This window comes from Kryptolebias marmoratus, linkage group LG6 (assembly GCF_001649575.2).
Source record: "Kryptolebias marmoratus isolate JLee-2015 linkage group LG6, ASM164957v2, whole genome shotgun sequence".
Lineage (NCBI taxonomy): Eukaryota > Metazoa > Chordata > Actinopteri > Cyprinodontiformes > Rivulidae > Kryptolebias > Kryptolebias marmoratus.
In genome coordinates, this window is record NC_051435.1 from 27,989,232 (window position 1) to 27,994,812 (window position 5,581).

Genomic DNA, 5,581 nt, shown 5'->3' on the forward strand with positions numbered 1-5,581 from the left:
ATGCATAGTCATCATGCATTGATTTCTGTATAAATACGCCCTTTCTCAAAGATACTTTGGGATTTTGGGGCAAGCTGATCAAGAGTAAATGTGTCAATAAAATCCCCCGTGTATTTGGCTGGAATCCAACGACTTCGACTGTCATTTCGGTGTGCGACATACCTGGCTTTTCACCCACAATTGTTGTCTCTCACAGAGAGCATTAATCATGGATTCGTGTCGGCCGAGTTCTGAAGCTGTTTTAAGGAGTTCCGGCTGGGCACGGATTCCCGCCATCTTAGCGGTGAATCTTTTGCCTACGTAGACTATCCGTAGTTTTAACCTTCGTTTTGTAGACAAGGACGGAAACCTATTGTCTACACAAAAATAATTTCACTTCAACGGATGGTTCTGATTTCGACCCACTCTGGACATTTTAGAAGGGCTGGAGCATACTGTCATAAACCCAAGGGTTTCTGTCCAGAGAGCGAAACCAAAACCACACACGAAGACGAGGATAACGGTAAATGCATTTATTTACAGGTGGAACTATGTACAGTGATCATTTCCTGAAGGAGTCTGCAAGAGAAGGAGAACCGGGTGAGTCTCGGGTACAGCTTTGGTTTCCAAGATGGTTGTGAGGTTTATAATGTCTCTTTGTTTGCTTACAGGTCCTAGCGGGAGGTTGCGGCGTCGAGGAGGAGCAGAGCGGTTCCAGTAGTTCCCGATGAGGAGCCAGGTAGCAGCGAGGTAAGTATCCGTGATTATCCAGGTAAGTAGTTCTTCAGATCCGTAGTGGTGGCGTGGCAAAAAACCTAAGTCGTAGGCACAAAACAGAGAACGTGATTAGCTTAGGAGCATAAGTTAGGTTAGACGCTGCGGCGGAGAATCTAACCCACAAGGTTCGATGCTCCAGCGAAGATCTGATCCCAGCCTGCTGCTTAAGTACCGGCTGGTTTCATCAGTAGGAACTGGAACACCTGTGGAGGAATGATTAGTGGCACTGCCCAAAAGGCGGGGCCAAACCCAGATCCTCACATCCTCTGCATCACTTTCATCCAACTCACTCCCTTCCTTTGTTTCCGCATCACTCAGTGCAATTTCATCTGAAAGGCATTATTAGAATGCAAATGAATACTTTGGATAATTTCGTCCAAGGACTACCAAAAGAAGACTTAAAACACATTAGTGGGTAAAGGTGAGTAAAATATTATACTGAATGGAATTAAAGAGATCACAAATTTATATACCTCAGGTACAATTACACTTATTTACTTTCTAATCCAGAATATCACTACTGTAATATATTTCAAAAATAATCATTGATTTATATTTAGTAATCAATAATCAGTTTAATGGTGGTAATGTCAGACAAGACCTGATAATTGAAATCAGAAAAAAAGAATTTCAATAATAACCTTTGATTTCAATTTCATCAAGGGATTTCCCTTAAAGGCTGGAAAGATGTCCTTCTTCCATTGACAAAAGCAGCTTGTATATCTTCGCCAGTTGTGTGGTGGGAACTGGCAATCTGTAAAATTCCCTGTAAATGTGAATGTCATGATCCAAGAAATCTGCAACCTGGTCAAGTTCATTGTGTTTCAAATTGAGGACTTGAGAAAGGGTGGCAACATGTTTCCAGAGTTGTGTTGACCTGAAGTGCTTTGCTCCACATTTGCTTGCATAAATACGCAAACAGTCTTGGCCTCTATAGTGGCTCTGTGATTTTGGTCTTGCAAACAAGAAGATGTTTGTGAGACAAATACCACATTCATCTCTTTTACTAACCAATAGCAACAGGGCATCCACCACATCTGGTGAGAGTAAAACTGCAACCTTTCGATCTCTTTTCCCAACGGTTTCAACCCGACTGAAATAGTTACAGAGCTTCTGTTCAACCTTGGATAACCCAGTGGCAACCATCTTCATGGAGCTTGGTGTCATCTCTCTGCTGGAAACCTCTGAGGTGCATCATTGAAACATCCCCAGCTCGTCTTCGATTGAACACAATGACCCGTGCAAGAGTAACCTTAGCAAATTCTGCATAATTCTGGCGGCTGACTTTATCTTTCCACATGCAAAATGCATCTCCTCCAGATTTCTTAAAGGTACTGATGAAGACTCTGAACATCTTCTGTGAATGGAAAGGTTAATGGCTTATTATATTTGGCATGATATGTTCAAGGTAGCATGTGATACTAACTCAGACCACTTGGATGTGTACAGCTTTCTGAAAGTGTCAGTAGACTTGATCAGTTCTTCATCTTCTGCCATTAGTGCACGACAATGGATAATGTCACAGATTTTGTGTAGTGTATGGCCCAGTTTTAGGGCAAGGCTAGGTGTTTGGTATGAATGATTTTCATCATCAAAACCTGCAACATTATTTACTGCCTGGACAACTCTTTGGAAGTTAGCAGGTTTCAGCTTCCTCTTGGTTATGTACAGAGAATTTCTGTGCGTAGACATATTAACAGTCGTCCAATTTCACGAAGCTTCTGGCGGATGTACTCGTACTTGGTAGGGTTTTGTCCATGTTTGTTGTAGAGAGACTGGGCAAACTGAACAATGGACAGGTCATTTCTCACAGTTGTGGCTACATCATCCTCCTTCATGGGACAGAGGAGCTTCAAACCCCACTTGAAATCTCCTGATGGAATGCAGACTCTTGAGACATAGCAAGCCCAGTACTTTGGTACTTCCATGTCCTTGGTTCAAGTCTTCATTTTGTGATTTGCAGGGGCATCTACGGACATGTCTCCACAGTTCCTTTTGAATGTACATACCTTGACAATACATACAGTGAATAAACATTCCAGTCTTTGCTTTTGCTTTTGGCTGTCATTCTTTTAGGAATCAATTTGGCCCACATGCAGAACACACTCGGGAGACAGAGAAAGAGTTTAAAGGTTTATTGAAGAAATAGAATAATGCGAACAAATGGTCTGGTACTGGAAACTATGGGAGGGATCCTTGACTGTGTGAAAAAATGAAGATTAGAATCTGGAAGGAGGGAAGGGAATTAATAATTTTGCGAGATTGCTTACAGAGAAGTTGATGGTTCACGGCCAGGGAAAGATGAGTGGGGTCTGAGGGGTGGAAACTGAAGCTTGAGTCCTTCAAGGTGGTGAGCTGCTTGAGGTGGTGCTCGTAACCAGGAAGTTGACGGTGGTGCAGGAGGATGGTAAGGTAGAACGGCTGAGAGGGCGAGCAGAGTTGGATCAGAAGGAGGGCTTGAACAGAGAGCTGCCAGCGAAGGTACTCAGAGTAAGAAGTTGATTTCAAAGGTCTATGGTCCAACATGATGGCTTGGGTTATTTCCTGACGAAGGTGACTGGAGTGTAGGTTATTCCTGAAGAGGAGCACAAAGAGAAATGTAAAAACACTACAGAGAAGACCAGGGACAGAGGGAACACAACATATATCACGTCGGTTAACACACTGGCGAAGAATTGCTGGCAGCATGCTCCTCTTAAGCCTCTCCTTGATTGCTCCAGATGAGAAACACCTGTCACCTCCCAGCCATCAGAGCTCAGGCACCACCTGTGAGTAAGGAAGGCAAAAAACAAAGGGAGGAGACTCCCAGACCCCAACATTGGCTTCCTCTGAACTTTCAATGATCCTTCCCCACTTTGTAAAACCTCAGAGTTATGTCTGAAGTTGCCCTTGTTCCTCATTTTTCTAAAAGAACTTTGCGGTCTTTTGAGTCCTTTGGAAGGGAGAAGGCATAAGCAATTTCAGCATGTGTCTTGTGTGTTTTTAAATGGCGTGACATTTTGCTCTGTGGTTTACCACATACAAAGCAGTAGTTTTTAACACCCATTATTTGCTGTGAGGATTCCTGTTTGTGAAGCTCTTTTTGAGATTTTGGTTTATTATTTGAGTCTTTGATAGACTTGGCTTGGGTGGATGTTTTAAGTGTGCCATCACCCACGTTATCTGTGTTAAGAAGAGGTTAGCATTTTAATGTGCTAGATACAACTACGTAACTTGAGTCTGGCAAGAATAAAGTGAGATCAGGTATTGTTGGATTTTCTTGAATTTGTCTTTAAACTTGATGGACTGAAGAGGGATGGTGACATCTAAATCTTCATCAGATTCTGAATTTGGTATGTAGTCCTTATCAGACATATGGTCATCATCTGACATTTCATGTTATTTTGAAGGTGCTGTGCTGTCCTCATCTGATGAGCAATCATCCAATGAATGCTTAAAAAAGCTCTTTAGCCTGAAAAAGGGAAAAACTTAATTTATGTCATGATGGACACTTAACAACAACTCAAAAAAACCTTATGTGGATATTCACCTGGAATGGGTCATCATTTGTAATTTGTTTAAGACGAATGACAAACTTTTGAACAACCTGTGAAAAATTTTAAATGTATAAATACTAACAGCAGATGAGCAAAATCCAAAATCTCAGAGAAAACCTGACACTTACTTATTTTAGGATCAGTTAGAAAAATTAGATATGCATTAATGATGATTTCTTTTAAAGTGCAAAGTTGAAATTTCTGGAGAAAAATTAATGTTTTGTTCTAAGTAAAAGGTTCCGGTTAAAGGTCTTAAGTTATTTTGAAATCTTCCACTGCTTTCAAAGTGACCATTTTTTCATAAATTTCATTGTATTTTTATCTATATACCTTATTTTCCAGACTGTACATCCCACTGGAGTATAATTCAATTCAATTCAGATTTTAAAATACTTTATTAATTACAAAGGGAAATTAATTGTTGTTGTAGCTCATAATCCTGGTTTTGTTAAAGAGTTGTTATAGATGCTGATGACTGTTGGCAGGAAGGGTCTCTTGTAGCAGTCTGTCTCTTTCTCCTCGATCCTGGTGTCCTCAAAGAGCCCCACCACTTAAGCCTTGCTGACCTCCTGCTGCGCCATGATGGCCAAGCTCTGGAAGCGCAGGTCTGTCTTGAAGTCCTGGGCAATCTCCCCGACCAGGTGCTAGAAGGACAGCTTCTGGATGAGCAGCTAGGTGGACTTCCGGTGGCCGGAGCGCTCCTGCGGGCAGCTTTGGTGGCGAGCTGCTTCCTGGGAGCTTTACAGATACTTAGATACTTAATTTTGGCATTTGGGCTGATATCATTATCATTTATAAGCCGCAACACCACAAATAAATAACATTAGGATTTATTCAGCATATTGACACATGCCCTTTAGTTCTAATTAGACTTATTAGACACCTCCACATTGGACTTCTTCATCACTGCCAGCACCTCAACACAAACCAAACCCACAGTTCTGCTTCTCACTACAATAAAAAGAATAAAGAACAAGAAACAAAAAAACGACCGAGCATAAACCCGGGGAGCACCAAAGCAAAACAAAAAACTCGAAACACCAGTGGAAACACAGGGCATTGTCTAATGCAGAGCAAGCGTTCCGGCGGATGGCTCGAGTGCCGTCCGGGGCGAGGCAAGAGTTTCGGCGGGTGGCCCGGGTGGATGGAGGTTTAGAGATTTTAATTAATTTTTTCAAGAGTTCTAATGGTTTGAGGGCACATTGTCATCACTGGGTCTGGCAGGAGCTTCACGAAGTTTGATATGATTTTGATGGACCCATTTAAAGATTGATTCTCCTTGACCTCTT